This window comes from Bos mutus, chromosome 15 (genome assembly GCF_027580195.1).
Source record: "Bos mutus isolate GX-2022 chromosome 15, NWIPB_WYAK_1.1, whole genome shotgun sequence".
Taxonomy (NCBI): Eukaryota; Metazoa; Chordata; class Mammalia; order Artiodactyla; family Bovidae; genus Bos; species Bos mutus.
In genome coordinates, this window is record NC_091631.1 from 29120863 (window position 1) to 29137885 (window position 17023).

General features: G+C 40.0%; 1 protein-coding gene across 5 annotated transcripts in view; it reads left to right on the forward strand.

The window, feature by feature from the left end:
- Window positions 1–2860: 2860 nt before the first annotated feature.
- The window catches only part of FAM168A (family with sequence similarity 168 member A), a 211290-nt gene continuing 197127 nt past the window's right edge, over window positions 2861–17023 (forward strand). For 3 of the 5 annotated variants that reach the window (XM_070383764.1, XM_070383761.1, XM_070383766.1), the window contains exon 1: window positions 2861–3187. The gene's annotated coding sequence lies outside the window, so the exon portion shown is untranslated. The remainder of the gene's footprint in view (window positions 3188–17023) is intronic. The other 2 variants (XM_014477509.2, XM_070383762.1) reach the window with 2 other exon arrangements.

Here is a 17023-nt window from a genome sequence, read left to right on the forward strand (position 1 = left end):
GAAAAGATAACAGATGAATCAGATCTTTCTTGCAAAACTGATATAGAAAAGGATATATCTTTATGAAATTTCAATTTAGAAAAAAATTTAGAAAAGTCAAATTGTTTTAACTGTGCTATACAGAAAATTTATCAAGGAATTAAATTGGTTTAATAGAACAAATTCCTTAAATACTTTAATAAATTCATTAATAATAATATAATTCTGAGTAAAAGGTTTACATTACAGTCCCCACGACTTAGATGTGGGGATTTGGAGAGAGAATTCCCAAATTAGATGAAGGGTTGGACTGTAAGTGGCAATTTACAGTCTTCAAAGCACTTTCATACCCATTGTTTTATTGGATTCTCCTAATAACATTATGAGGTGACAGGCCAGGAATCATCTTGCCATTTATAGACATAAACATGAGGTTCAGAAAAAAAAAATTAAAGGACTTACTAAAGGTCACCCAGCATGTTCATGGCAAGGTCTAATTTAGGATCTGATTCCCAGATTCCTAATCTGGTAAGCTTCCTCATACCTATTCCCCTAGCTCAGATATGCTTTACTGGCTGGATAGACTCAATCCTTTTCATTTTGACTGCCCAGCCTCCACTCTCTGCCAGTTGGCGAAGAGAAGGAGGAGGAGTGAAGCAGGTTTAGAAGGTGGGATGGTCAATGCAACACTCAGATAGGGGAAGGGATACAGCCCACATTTCATAGGCACATTTTTTATTATTCTCAGAAAAGGGAGAAGAGGGTCTAGGATTTTGCGGGCAGGGAGGGGACTTGGAATTTTAAGGCTGGGAGAATAGGATGAAAAATGAGGTAGTTTGAAAAAGATAGAGCCTGATGCATTTGGGGAAAATGAGGCATAAGTCATAGGAGTGTAATTAGATTAAGGTGGGGTGAAGCTGCTGAAGAGATTGGCTGCAGCAGGACTATGGACCAAATTAAGCTTTGATTCAGACAACCTGGGCTTTCTCTGGTAGGCCTGTGCTTCTCTGGTTGGCTAGCTCATGGAGCTGGAATGTTCTGGTGTTTCTTGCAGAACAGTGAGGAACAATTACGTAAGATCTAAAATGCTGTAACATATTTCATACAGGATTTACGTTAAGTCAGAGGTCATCTGATACCATATTCCATATTCTAGAAGAACTGGGCATAGAAGAAGGAAACAATTGTTTTTTTTTTCAGCAGAGCCACTCAAGATCTTAGTTCCACAACCAGTGATCCAACAGAAGCCCCCTGCAGTGGCAGCATGAAGTCTTAACCACTGGACTGCCAGGGAAGTCCCAGAAACAATTTTTAAGTGTAAGATTTATTTTATTTGGTTCACAGATAATGCTTGAAGTGTTGCTTTGTAGTCCCTTTACAATAACTTTATTCCTCCCTCCTCATTCCTCTCCCCAACAGTGATCTCTGGCCCATAGATTAGAAACCATTGTTATAAGAATTCAAATAAAAGGAAAATCAGCATTCTAAAATATGTTCTTGGGGAGGCAGGACTTTGGCTTGAGTTTCAACAATGAGTAGGAGTAAAGGAGAAAATGGGTGTAGAAAGACCAGAAGATGGAAACATTTAAGAAGAGACAATGAAAATTGAGAAAATCCTCTCTACTAACTTACTATTCTTTTATGAATTGTAAATGACCACTATTATTTGTTTTAATAGTGGAAATGTTGGGCTCCCAGAAAAACTAGATATTCCTCCTCTCTGAGCACCACTGAGGACAACAGAAAGCCATGAAAAGCTTTTAGGTAGCAAAAACAGGTTGTTGTTAGATTTGAAAATTTTATTTTTTGAAAAAATAGTTTATAGCTTAAAAAGTTTGTACTGTTTTTAAACAATTCTGGCAGTATGAAGATAAAAATTACTTTAAATCTGACACACTTTATTCCAAGATTATTACAGATACTATTTTGGGGAACGTTTTTACTGAAATCGTTCTATGCTTATAGAATATTGTCTCAAGTTTCACATAAATTAGATCACTCTAAACATGGTCTATTATCATTTGAGAATAAGTTGTGAATAGTTTTTGATGTCAAGAAATAGACCCATATCATTATTTTAAACAGTTGTTTAATGCATTGTTTGTATATATAATTTAACCAGCTCCTAGTGATGGACACTTAACGTTTACCCCACTATAATCAACAACCTGCGATAACAACCTTGTCCATTCATCTTTTCCAAATTGATTATCTTTTTAAGGTAAATTATTAAAAGTAACGGAGCTGGGTCAAGAAGTACCCTCTTTTCATATTTGAGCTCAAGCTGCCAAGTCGTCTAGTTTTGCAGGGAGACCAGAAGGAAGCTGCTGCATTAGTTCTGGTGCGAGACAGTGGTAAACGGTTATTTCGAAGAGTACAGAATCGCAGGTGATCTTGCCCATCTAGGCCTGTACTCGGCTGGGTGGCATATTTCCTTCCCTTTCCCCTCTCTTTCACTTCTTTATTTTAACATGGAGGAAGAACTGAGAACTGCATCTCCCAGCATTTCGCAGGGACCACACTCCCTGGGAACTGTAGTACCAGGTCTGAGAAGGGTCCGGAAAGAGGGCGAGAGGCTGTGAGACATGCTGGGAAATGTAGTCCAGCGGGAGGAGGTTTAGGGTGTGTGGAGGAGTGTGCGCGCGCGTAAAGAGGTTGGAGACGCCGCAAATATCGTCCCTTGAGGATGGGGCTGCTGGGTGACCTAACTTCCTTCCTGTGTGGTCTCTGAGTCTACAAAAGCTGCCCGCGGGTGGTTGGCTTTACTCCATTGTCTGTGACCGAGGAGGGAGCGGTCCCTCCGCTTCGGACGTACGGTCGGAGGCGCAGGCGACGCGCCGGGCGGAGCGGGGCATGCCGGGAGTTGTGGTCCCGGCGAGCTGAGGCTGTGGGACGTGTCGCGGCGCTTCGCCGGCTCCTCCTTCCCCTCCCTTCTCAGCGGCCCCCCGCCCCTTCCCTCAGCCTCCTCCTCCCTCGCCCGCAGCCCAGCGTCCCCTGCCCCCACCCGTCGGGCTCCTCGGCGGCTACTGCAGAGGATTCAGAGCCGAGTCGCTGAGGAGGAGGCGGCTCCTGGTCCCTGCGCGCCATCCGCCACCTTACTGGACACGGGCGACGGAGCGAGAGCGTCGCCTCTGTAGCCTTCAGAGAAGACAAGGGCATCGCCGCCTCAGCTGCCGCCGCCGCCGTTTTCGCCTGCAGCGGCTCGCCGGTGAGGAGATACACCCCCACCCTACGCCGCTCCGCTCTCGCTGAGCCTGGGCCGGTGGTACTGGGGAGAATGAGAATGGGGGCTGCGGACCCCCTCACGGGTTGGGGGAAGGGGGTTAAGGTCGCGATGGAACGGCGGGCTGGCAAGGGAGACTTGTCCAGGCGCGGGCTGGGGGTGGGGTGAGGGTGGGACACTAGCAGGTTGCGGGGGGAGCGACGAAGCAAGGGGACTTTTAATGGAAACGACCTGGGACAGGAGTATGGGATTGTAGGGTTGGGATGGAATTTGGATGGTTTTGGGCGAAATGGATGGTGAAACTGGAGTGGGATGGCTTCTAATGGGGGAGGGGACTGAATGAGGATGGTGGATTTGGGGTTGGCCTGGAGCAACTGACAGCTTGGGATCTGGGCCGGGTTGCGGGCTAAGGGGTTGATTTCAATAGAAAGTGCGACTGTAGAGTTGGATAGGACCCTGGGGGGTGGTTAATTTTGGAGTGTGGCGTGGACCTTCCTCAGGCTGATAGAGGAGGTAGGAGCTGGGGGTGAGGGGTTTTGGCATGGGTTGAGACCTGAGCTTGAAGTGGGTGCTTGCCATCTGGGGTGGTGGAATTTGTTGAGACTTAAGGAATAGCGAGGGTTAGGCGAGCAGAGGAGGTAGAATTTGGGGTTTTCCTGGGGAGTGCTTATGGAAGTTGTAATAGGACCTGGTGGGGGGTGGGACTTTTAATGAGGGGAGTGTGAGGGAGCTGGCAGGACGGGGTAAATTAGTAGAAGTTAGGCCCCAAATGGGCAAACAGGGATCGAAATTGGGGGTGGGGTGGGGTGGAAACAGCGGGATGGCATTTAGAGTGATGTTAGAACTGCTGGTGGCTCCCTGTGTACAGGATGGAGGCGGAGGGCAGAGAAGATGCTTCCGGGCTGGACTCACCAAAAGAATAGTGGCAGGTGGTGAGCAAGGTTGGGGGATGGTATCTTGAAGAAGATGTCCCTTGGCCAAGGTGGCCGAGGCTGTTTGGGAGAAAGAATGTATGAGATGAACTAGGAGGACGGGAGAGGTGGGTGATGATAGTGAGGTAGCTGCTGCTAGATGGGGCTAATTAAGGAGTGGGAAACCTGGGGCTATTGGTATGGAGTGGGCAGGGAGGATGGAGAGGGGCAGTAAGCAATATTGGGAGGAGGTTGATTGGATGATTCTGGAGAGGAAGGATTGGGATGGCCTCCAAGAGACAGGAGAGGGTTGGGAGTGGACTTAAATGGACAGCTTTGGAGGCTATGGTTGGGGGACTTTGCAGGGGACAGAGAAGGTACATTAAAGACTGGTTTCTAGAGGACTTCTTAAGCTGTTACTTTGTTTCATTTGTATTAGTATCATGTGGAAGTAAACCATCACAAAGGGTAAAGATGAGTGGGGCTTCAGTCAAGGTAGAATTGAGGAGGGAAGGCATCTTCTATTATTCATGTATTTTAAAAAGAAAGTTGAGGGGAGAACCCACTGTCATAACTAAAGGTGAAGAAGATGAAACTGGAATGTGATAGATACCTTTCTGTTTGATGTCTCTTTCTGTCCAAGGTGTGTTTTAAAAATTAGTCCTGAAATTTGGTATTAAATAGATTTGATGAGCTTAAGTAGTTAAGGGAACATTCCTTGCTTGAGAACTGATGAATGAGACTGAAAAATATGAGGCTGAATTTATTTCCTAGTCAGGCAACGTGCATGTATTCAGAAAGAGCTTACGCCTTTTTTCCCCCCCTCTTAAAATTGATTGCTTGAAGACTCCATTTATTGGTGTCCTTGTTTGCAAGGCAATTAGGCCCATCATTGTATTGCAGGCTAATAATCCTGAGATGAATCTTGGCACTACTGCTTTATGTAAACAGAAGACAGGAAATATGGAAAAGTCATAAATATTCATTGGTGAGATGGTTTGCTATTGATGGAGTTTTTCATTTGATTCTCTTCTGACATTACTTGATAAGATTTAAAATAATTGGATTGTATTTCTATAGATTGAATTTTCTTCCAAAGGAATTCAGGTGGTTAGAATTCTGTCAGATGTAGATAAAAACATAGAATCATTTTTATTTTATTTATTAGGAGATATAAGCGTATTGCATTAACTACAAAAATAATACATCCATCTATTCATCAGAGATTTTATTTAAAACTTAATGATATGCTCATTCTTATGGCAGAATAGTGATGTTGGAAGGTAGAGAGGGATGTTAATGGAGGAAACATCTTTAGGGAAATGGTTTTCTGGACTTAATTGCATTAACTATGATATGTTAAACATGAAGTGGCTGTTGATTAGTGCTCAGACTGAGGAGAAAATGGGGAGAGATGTAAAGATAAAATTGGCACCGATGGGATCAAAATAATTCTAGTTTTTGGTTCAAGCTTCAGAGTTTAGCTCGTAAACAAACCATTTTCCTTGGCTTTCACAATTGAGCACATAAAAATACCCAATATAAAGAATCTTTTTTTGTTGTTCTGAAATGGACAGAATGATTGAAGGTTGGACTTAATCGTTGGAATTGAAAGTGTTTTGTTATGAGGAAGCTTTCTGTGTTACAATGAAAATCAGGTTTGAGCAGTTACTGGTAATTTGATGAGAGTGTAATCTAACTAATGCAAGCGTTTCTCCTCATAACTTTACTCTGGGGTCCAGCCATTGCTTTTGTGCATCTGCAGGCTTGATATAGAGGTGGGACATTTATATTAAAGCTGTAGCTTTTGAGAGCTCAAAATGGAAAATAATCACTTGGGAGAAATGTCTTGGTGGATTTTTTTTTTTTTTTATCATAACTGTGTTCACCTGTTTAGTAGAAATGTATATAAAGTGTTTTAGTATCTTTACCTCATTTGATTCTTCCAATATTCTGGTAGCAAGAGGAGCAGTGGAGGTATTGGTGTACAGGTACACTGGTTGAATGAATAGCTTGTGAATTAAGAGGTTGAGAGTCTTGGTTTCAAATTCCCTTTCTACCACTTGATAGCTGAATAATTTCAGTAAAGTTATTAAAAACTTTTTATCTTAGTGGTAATGTTTAAACAACATTGTGAATGTACTTACTGCCACTAAATTTTACAATTAAATACAATTAAAAATGGTAAAAATTTAAAAAACTAACACTTCAGAAGGCTGTCTAGGGGAACAAATCAGTTCATGTCCTGAAATAACTTTATGTCCTGAAAACATTGCACATATGTGAAATATTTGTTCACTGTTTATTTACTTATTGCCTGCTAAGTGCCAGGGGCAAATGAAAATGAACAAAAAAACAGTTGTCAAGGAGCTTTCAGTGTCATAGGAGACATAGATGATTTAAATGTGGTGAGAAGGGACTTCCCTGGTGGTCCAGTGGTTAAGACTCCACACTCGCAATGCAGGGGACATGGGTTTGATCCCTGGTCAGGGAGCTAAGATCCTGAATGCTGCAAGGTGCAGTCAAAAAAAAAAAAAGTTAGAAAAGTGAGGCAAAACTAATATGGTGGTCAAGAGTGTGGATTCTGAAGTCTGTCCACCATTTACTAGCAGTGTGACCTTGGGCACAATGGTCTCATCTGTAAAATGGGCATAAGAGGACTAATCTCACAGGTTGTCTGGAGAATTAAACTAATCCATGGAAAGCATTTAATACAGTGTGTCATATAGTACACATTAAAAAGTATTAGTTGTTGCTATTATTATTAGACAGGAAAAGACTAGAATGTGAATAGCCTCTTGTGTCCTACCATTGAGTTCTTAGTTATTTATGTTATTTATGTTCTATTATTTATTAAGGAGGTATTACTTTGTATTATTATCTCAGTTTATCTACATATACATGTTTGCATATTGGTTCTATAGTCTAGGAACTTTAAACAGTAAAGTACTAAACATATGTTAAGTGTTAGCTTTCTCATATAAAATAAGAAAAACTGCTCTGAGAAGAGTAAAAACTGGTCTTAATACTTAAGATTATACTGTAAGTGGAAGAGTTTGGGTTTTAGACCTGAAGTTCTTATTCTTCAATCCTATTTATATCTTCTTTTCAAATTGTGAAATAAATCATATGTATAAAAGTTTGTGTAATATAAATCTTCAATTTAAAGACTGATAGCAAATTGAAGGCCTCAGTTTTTGCTACTCAGCTTAAAAGGAGATTTTTAGTATCTTTAAAGCTTCTTATGATTGATTCCTTTCCTTCCTTCTCCCTCAGAAGTAACTACCACTTTCCTGAATTTTGTGTGAATCATTCCCTTTTAAAAATAATTTTACGAAACAAATATGTATCCTAAACAGTATATTTTATACCTTTACAACTTTATATAAATAGAAAAATGTGTAAGTATTTTTCTGTAGCTTGCTTTATTCTTATTTATTATCCTTATTTTTTAATTTTAAAAGAGCTTTATTTCTTCCACCATTAATTAAAATAACATGCTCATGATAGAAATTGGAAGTTATAAAAAAGTAAAAGGAAGCAAAATTATTGTCTGTAGTCCCTTTACTCAGCAGCATTTCTTCTTTGTATGTATATTATATGTGCTTAGTTGCTCAGTTGTGTCCAACTCTTTGTGACCCCATCGACTGTAGCCCGCCAGGCTTCTCTGCCTGTGGGATTCTTGCAGGAATTCTGGAGTGGGCTGTCATGTCCTCCTCCAGGGGATCTTCCCAACTCAGGGATGGAACCTGGGTCTCTCGCATTGCAGGTGGAGTCTTTACCATCTGAGCCACCAGGGAAGCCCATGTATATTATATATACATATTTAAAAATGTATATTCTTCAGTAACTTCCTGTAAATATGCACACACATACCTATATGGGTAGTCTAGATGGCAAGAGAAACCAGTTTACATTTATGGATTATCCAGATATGGGTCAGTCAAACTTGGAAATAGGAATGGGAGTGGGTAGTAGCAACCTTTGTGAGCTGTGAAAGAACAGCATCTTAGATTTACTACATACTGATTCTTTGTAATACTGACTTAGAACGTCATGTCATGTTTTTGCAAGTCACTTAACTCTCCTCTGATCCGAATTTTTGTGCATCTTTTTGCAAAAAGGCAACCTGGTACATTGGTCCTCACCTGATTGTACAGGAAGGTCTGTCATCTGATGTACAGAGCATACCATGAATAGGAAATCCTTATACATATCAGAAGCTTAGCAACCTAAGCAGCCTAAATACCAAGAATTTTTTGTCTAAGAGATGTGAAATCCAAATTCATTAGTAATCAGTTGGAGCTTCAGTTTACTCACCTGTAAAATGGGTCTCAAATGAGATAATAAATGTGAAAATACTCTTTAAACTGTGAAGGATAATATAAATGTTAATTTTTTTTTCCCCTCTAGTTTACAAAACTGAAATCAGGCACCCACACAGAGGTGAAAAGCTTGTCAAATTTGGTTTATTGCCTTTCTGAAGGGTTCTTCTCCTAGTGGAGGAGGAGTACATGAAGAGCAGTTCACAGTTTCTCCCTTAAAACTTGAAGATTGTTAGATACAGTGGGACAGAGAGGCTGTTAGAGACCTTTCTCCTAGTGAGTTTATGGGACCTGGTTCTACGTTAACTGCTGGCTTGCTCAAAATGGAACAGTTGAGACTTTTTGAAGTGGAGAATGTGGTGTGCAATGTATGTTTTCCACTATCCTGACAAATACAGTCGTTTCCCTCTTAGTTTTCTACCTGTAACTTATTACAGAGATAGAGTACAGTGAGATGGATCATTTGTGCATATGTAAAGGTAATATTCAGTTGTTGGGTTATTTAATGGATTATATGAGATGAGAGGTGCTTCCTTGGTGGCTCGGATGGTAAAGAATCTGCCTGCAATGTGTAATAGTACAGCTTTCTAGCATGTAAAGTGAAAGTTGCTCAGTCGTGTTTGACTCTTTGCAACCCCATGGATCTTGGCTCACTGGACTTTTTAAGATTCTTTCTTTGAGTAGTCTTGCCCACTCTATTGGCTTTAACTGCTATCGTATGCTGATGACTGTCAAAATTTCTGTCTCCAGCTCAAACATCTTTCCTGATCTCGACTTGTATATCTCACTTGCTATTGACAGCCTACATTTTGATGATCCTTAAATTCAGTAGGTCCAAAACAGAACTCATTTTCCCCATCGACTTCTGACTTCTCCCTTTTTATCTCCCCTAAAAGTTAAAATCATCCCTTCCTATAGTTTTGTCCTAACTTAAAGGCACTGCTGTCCATCCAGCCATTCAAGATATGAATCTGTGCTATTAGTCTTTTCTTGTCCCTTATCCTGTAGCCCCAAATAAATCCTAAATATTCCTGAAATTCATCTCCCCTTTACTACTGTCACCTTAGTTCAGCTCTTAATCTTGCCTGTACAAGGACAGTAGCCTCCTAACTTGTTTTTGTATCATCCATGTGCAATAGTAAACCTGTCTTCCTCTCAGCAGCAGAATGTCCACATCACTCCCTTGCTTCAGTCCCTTCATTGGCTCTGAAGTCTAAGCTCCTTAGCATGACATATTATGCCTTCTGTTATGACCTGTCCCGATGTACTTCACTGGTAACACTGAGCAGTATGTAGTTTATACAGATGTTTTACAGTTTTACACCTTTGCTCATGCTGTTTCTCCTTTTATTCATCCCTCTGGGTTCTTTCAGCATCCTTAAAGTTTGTCATAAGTTCACAAGGAGCACCCAGTGTGTGCCCCTGTTACAGTACTTGGGCTGTTTCAGGAAAATTGACTGTTTCTGTCTGCCCCTTCACTTAACTGTAAGTTTCTTGGGAGCAGGGACTGTGTTCTAGTCATCTTTATAGTCCTTGCTCCTGGAGGGTGCCTTGTAAGTAGTGAATGATTAATTTTTGAACTGAACATAGAAGAGATGACAAACCAATAATATGATATTCTAATGAGTAAGATGATAGGTGTTTTTCCAGATGTAAATTTTTATTTATTTACAGTGTAATTTAGAACTTAATTGGATTGATAAAGGCTTTGGTAATAATGATATATAACACAGGTTTCAAAAGTGGAAGACAGCAAGATGTGCTCAGTGGTTAGCAAATGCTTTTATAAAATATTTTAGGCTTTGTGGGCCACATACAGTCTCTCTTATTTTTTTCTCCTCCTTCTCTTTCCTCTCCACATCTCCCTTCTTCCCTCCTCCTATGTTTCATTCTTAGTTAATAGGCTGTACAAAAACAGGCTGTGGATGTGCCATAGCTTGACAATCCCTGGTATGTTATCAGAAATCAGGCTTAAAAGTTGTAAAATTTTTATTTTTTTGGCCCTACCACATGGCATGCAGGATCTTAGTTCCCTGACCAGGGTTAGAATCTGTGCCTCCTGCAGTGGAAGTACAGAGTTTTAGCCACTGGACTGCCAGGGAAGTCCCTTAAAGTTGTAGAATATTGAAGAGCTTAGAGACTAAAGTGAGCTCAATTTTCATGTTTTGTTTATTATAAAATTTAGTTCCTTTAGGCAATTATGCATTTTAGTATGAAAAATAATTGTACAGAGTCTTTTTTGTCAAAGTATTCTGTTCATCTAAAAGTTTGACATTTTGTTAAATGGGCCATCGATTTCTATATAAAGATGCTTTGAAAACACCTTGGTTTGTAAAATTCCAGTACAACTTCCCCACCTTTCTCAGTTTATGCAGGTGTCTGGATGTGCCTTTCAGAATATGTCTGTTTTTATGATGATATAAATTGTGTTGTTTCTTAGATGCAGACATTTTGAAGGAACCCTAGGGTGATCTATTTTTCACAGAAGGTTCAATCCCTGGCTGACTAGAGATTATAATCTTGATTTGGCTTCTGATCATGTCCTTCAAGCTTGATAGTTTCTGCTGATGCTCATTTTCTAGTCTCTGTGTTGTAACTTTTTATACATATCCTAGTTTTCTTTTCTTCTTTTTTTTTTTTAAGGTATCATGTTTTTGTTTCTGTTTTTTGGCTGTACCATGCGGCTTGTTGGATTTCAGTTCTGCCACCAGAGATTGAACCTGATCCTTGGCTGTGAAAGCCTGGAATCCTAACCACTAGGTCACCAGGGAACTCTCTGTCTTAGTTTTCTAATGTGTTGTCTCTCTCTTTTATTTTGAATTGATAGCAAAAACCCTATCTGTATGTATGTGTGTGTGTATATATATGCATATATATATATATAGTTGTATTACTTATATTTCTGCAAATATAATTATACTTTATTTGATCTGTAGTGCACAGGTTAGTCATGTAGCATTATTTTCATTTTAAGGATTAAGAAATCAAGACATAGGACTAGTAGGAGATGAGTGTGAAAAGATGAAAAGGGCTTAATATTTGAATATCTGTGGTAGGGAGTATGCTGGGTGCTTACTCTCTCTGAGTATATAATTTAATCCTCATATTTACCCATTTTAGGGTATTGCACCCATTCTATAGAAGAGGAAGCTGAAGAAACTGAGACCTGCAGGGACTAAGTAGCTTGCATTTGGTTATATAGTAAGAGAAGAGAAGCTTGTATTAAAAATCTGATCCACCTTAGTCCAAAGCCCTTATTCTTTTTACTGTACTGTATATAAAGCTCCCTTGTTTTAAATTCTTAGATCAATATTTTTCAACCTACTTAAATGAGTAGTAGCTTGGCTACACATTCAACTTCCCTGAAGATCTGTTTTAAAAAACTGTGCTAGTTCTACTCTGACCAGTGCTAATAAAACTTCTTCAGGTGAGTCTAAAGCAGGTATGTGTATGGGTGTATTTTTTTTAAGAAAATATAAATTAAAAAGAAATTGTATTGCTGTATATATAACATATGAAGAAAAAGTGCACAAAAAATGTAAACAGCATTCAGATCAAGAAATTTGGGAATTCCTGGTGGGTCAGTGGTTGGGACTTGGTTCTTTCACTGCTGTGGCCCAGGTTCAGTCCCTGGTTGGGTAATGAATATTCTAACTTCCAATACCATAGATTATTTTTTGCCTCTTTATGAATTTTTATAACGTATGACTGGCTTTTTGCACTCAACTTTGTTTGTGAGATTCATTTATGTTCTTGCATTTAGCAGTGGGCTTCCCCGGTGGCTCAGAATCCACCTGCCAATGCAGGAGATTTGTTTTTGATCCCTGGGTTGGGAAGATCCCCTGGAGAAGGAAATAACAATCCGCTCCAGTATTCTTGCCTGGGAAATCCCATGGACAGAGAGGCCTGGCAGGCTATAGTCCATGGGGTGGCAAAGAATTGGACCAGATTTAGCAACTAAACAACAATAACAATGTAGCAATAATTTGTCCTTCTCACTGCTATATAGCTGCTACTGCTGCCAAGTCGCTTCAGTCGTGTCTGACTCTGTGACCCCATAGACGGCAGCCCACCAGGCTCCCCCGTCCCTGGGATTCTCAAGGCAAGAACATTGGAGTGGGTTGCCATTTCCTTCTCCAATGCATGAAAGTGAAAAGTAAAAGTGAAGTTGCTTAGTCGTGTCCGACTCCTAGCGACCCCATGGACTGCAGCCTACCAGGCTCCTCCATCCATGGAATTTTCTAGGCAAGAGTACTGGAGTGGGTGCCATTGCCTTCTCTGCTGCTGTATAGCAATAGTTCTCAAACCTTTTGGTGTCTTCACTCTTGCTTTTGAAGACCCCTAAGAACTTTTGTTTGTGGGTTGCATCTACCAATATTTGCTGTTTTAAAAATCAAAACTGTGCATTTAAAAATAATAAACCTATTAAATATAGCATATTTTAATGAAAATAGCTATATTATTACCCCCAAATAGAAGGATATTATTTACAATTTTTCCAAAGCTTTTCACTGTCTGACTGGACATATATCTGCTTCTACATTCAATCTCTTGCAGCTGGTTGTTTTGTTTATGGTATATAAAGCATATCCTGCCCCATATATGAGTGAGTGTGCATGCTAGGTCGTGTCCGACTCTTTGTGACCCTGTGGACTATAGCCCACCAGGCTCCTCTGTCCGTAGGGTTTTCCAGGCAAGAATACTGGAGTGGGTTGCCATTTCTTTCTCCAGTCCCATATATATGTGGCTAGAAAAGGGAGGAATGTTTTAATTGACTTTTTTTGGCTATACCACAAGACTTGGGGGATCCTAGTTCCCTGACCAGGGATTGAACCTAGACCCTCAGGTAGTGGGAGCATGGAGTCCTAACCTCTGGACTTCCAGGGAATTCCCTTGGTTGACTTTTTAGGTAATTGATGGATATCCTTTTTTTTTTTTTTTTATAATATTACACTGAAACTTGTCAACTGGTAGTTTCTTTAGAGGTCCATTATTTTATGGACCCTGAAGCTATACAGTGAGCCTTTCATACTCTATTATACTAAAGTCTGCTGGTCTGTTTTGTACTTTTGAATGGGTTTTCTATTCATGCATAATTTTGTGTCACCGTGCTTTGGTCATCTGGAAAATATTGGCTCATTGAGTTATGCAGATCTTGTAAAAATGTTGACATATTTTATCATACAGTGTCAGATATTACATTTGTTAATATCTCCACCAATTCTATCAGACAAGACTTCTCTAATTTTTGCTTGAAAGCTCAAATTTTGTCATTGGCAACAAATACTGACAGTTGTTTTCCTTGAAGTGACAGTCTCACATTGTTCATTTTTGAAAAAATGTCTGCCAAACATCCAAATCTGAATAATCGTTTGTCTGGCAGTTGTTTTTTTAAGTTAAAATGGTGTTTCATGAAAAAAAAAAGGCGGGGGGGCAGGTAATTCAGCTTGCAACTCAATTGCATAAGTGCCTTAGTGTTTTTTCTTGAGAAAACTCTTGTACTTTGTTATGTAGAAATATTTATAGGTAAGGAATGAGATTTAATAGGATTCATAACTTTTGTGGCTTCAGCAAGGCCTCAAAATAGTTTTTTTTTGGCATTGGCTCTAAAGAATGCAATGACAGTGTCACGGTTTAATGTCACTGCCTTACTTCAATTCAAGATGGGATAGTTTTATTAGTATAATTATGTTTCCAGGCTTTACTTATTTCTTATTGGAGAAATAGGTAGATTTCCTAGTGAAAGGGGCTTCCCTGGCTCAGAGGGTAAAGAATCTGCCTGCAATGCAGGAGACTTGGGTTTGATCCCTGGATCAGGAAGATCCCCTGGAGAAAGGAATGGCTATCCACTCCAGTATTCTTGCCTGGAAAATTCCATGAACAGAGGAGCCTGGTGGGCTACAGTCCACGGGGTTGCAAAGAATCGGACATGACTGAGCGATTTGTTAAAACTTTATTAAAAATACTGCTTTGAAAGCTAGCATGAATATAACTGTTTTTTCCTTCGCTTCAAGTGTTAGTCGCTCAGTTGTGTCTGACTCTTTGTGATCCCATGGACTGTAGCCCACCAGACTCCTCCATCCATGGGATTTTCCAGGCAAGAATACTAGAGTGAGTTGCCATTTCCTTCTTCAGGGGATCTTCCCAACCCAGGGATTGAACCCCGGTTTCCTGCATTGCAGGCAGATTCTTTACCTTCTGAGCCACCAGGGAAGCCCTTTCCTTTGCTTAGTAGAACCAAAACACTTCAGAGTTGAGCAGTTTTACAACTTTATCAGTATGTTAGAAAATCATTGGGCTTGATCCTTATTCTTTACTATTTGTGTTGAAAGAAAGGTGTGAAGTGGCTTTTAGTGAACTGTGCATAGCTGTGTATAAAAGTGATCCTCTGTCTTCCTACCCTTAACCAGGAGCATTTGCAGTAAAAGAGAACGATGCAGATGAAGTCATGATCAAGTGATCTTATTGTGTAATGACTGGTTTTTCACTGTGATTGGGCAGAAGTGGATGGAGGAGGGTAGGCTAAACAAGTTATGGTACTGAGCATTATTTTACCTTTCCGCCAACATCCCCATACAGCCTGGAACCTTAGGGGAAGGAGAATTAACTTTCACTGTGTGCCTACTTTGTGCTGGGCTGTTTAAGTATGGTAACTTATTTAAATATACAGTTCTCCTGTAGGGTGGCCATAATTGTTTTATTTTGCACATGAGAAAGCTTTGGCTCAGAGATGTAGAGCCTACTCAGGCCCACTAGCCAGTGACTAGGGTGGGATTTATCCCCAGACTTTTCTACCTCCAAAGCCTGTGAGTGGTCTTTACTAAATTCTGTGCTATTGTCCAAGGACAGTGTCTCACTGATTATTTCTGAATACTTGATATCTGGAACCTAGTAGGGTTTAGTAAGTTTCTGTTGAATACTTGACCTGGTGCTAAATAAGTGAACCAGTTTTTACAGAGTAGGGTATAACCCATCCCCTCTGGGCTGTGTGTAGATTGGCATGGTAAGAGTCTGGTCACCATTTGTTGTTATGGGGAAAGGGTCAATCTTCTTAATGATAGACTATCAAACTGTTTAAATAATTTGGAAATTTAGGAATTGAGAAAATCTAATGGGATGAGTTTTCATTAGATTGTCAGTGATTTCCTCAGTAATAGATAATACATCTATGTTGCCTCTGATTTCTCCCTTAACACCTTTGAAACCTGTGTAAGTTACTTTACTTTTCTGTACCTCATTTTTAAAAATCTTTAAAAAGGGAAGGGCAGCAATAGTAGTACATAATTCCGAGGTAGTTTTGAGGATCAAATGAGACAGTTCATGTAAAGAAATGACCACAGTGCTTGGTATATACTACTGTCAATAAATAAGAGCTATTATCCTTCTAGAATGAAGCATGAATTTAATATGATTTTTAGCATGTTAAGAAGGAACAGTATTTTGGCTTCTAAAACATTTTTGTTAGAGAAATAAAGCACTGAATTTATTGGTTTTTGTATTTGGGGATTTGTTTTCTGATTGTAGTTTGCTTGGTCTTCCTGGCAGCAAAGGTCTGATATTTTGGTTGTGTGCCTTGATTTATTCATGAACCAATGCAGGTATAGTATGACCTTTGGCTCTCCATCAACTTTTTAAAACTTTTTGGTCTAGTTGAAACGGTTTGAATTGTTCTGGAAAATTCACTGATGTTGATAGTTCTTTCTAAATTAAAAATGTCAGTGAATGTGAGAGATGCCCCTTTCTAAATTTTTTTCTAACTATACTACTCATTACTGAGGGGATCAAGTATTTCTCCATAGTACTCTGCCCCAGAACCAAAGAAAGAGTGTTCTTTGAATTTTTCTGCCTTTATTTTTGTTGGTGGTAATATTATCCATACTTTTGAGACTTATGTTTTTGACAGCACTTTTTTTTTTAAAGTATAGTTGACAGTACATTTTGATCAGGCTGTGGAATTACGGAGGAGAAAACCAACTATCCATTCTAAATGAGCATATCTGAAAGCCAGCCTGCCCTTCAATCACATATCGATGTAGGTATTCTGTCTCCTAGATGGGGTTCTCTTGGTGGTTTAGTCATTAAGTTGTGTCCTACTTTTGTGACACCATGGACTGTATAGCCTGCCAGGCTCCTCTGTCCATGGGATTTCTCAGGCAAGAATACTGGAGTGGGTTGCCATTTCCTTTTCCAGGGGATCTTCCCAAACTAGGGATGGAACCGCAGTCTGCTGCATTGCCAGCGGGGCAGCTGAGCTGCCAGGGAGCCCCAGATGGAGCTCTGGTATGGTGTTTTTAGTAAGAGACTAGGCTCAGTGTTCTCCCCTTAACTCTCTCCAGTGTCATTCATTGTTTGTCTCTCCTCCCAGCTTGCACATTTTACCTCTAGTTCTAATGAAGTGTACATTGTTGGGTGTTTGCAGTTCTCCAGACGTGCCATCCTTTTTGCTTTAATGTCTTTACGCATGCTTCTCTTTGGGCCTGGATGTTTCCTTTTAACTTTTAATTGGTCTAACTCCTGTTCAGCCTTTAGGATTCAGCCTAGGAACTAACCTTGTCCAGAAAGCTTTCCTTGACTTTCCTGGGTTG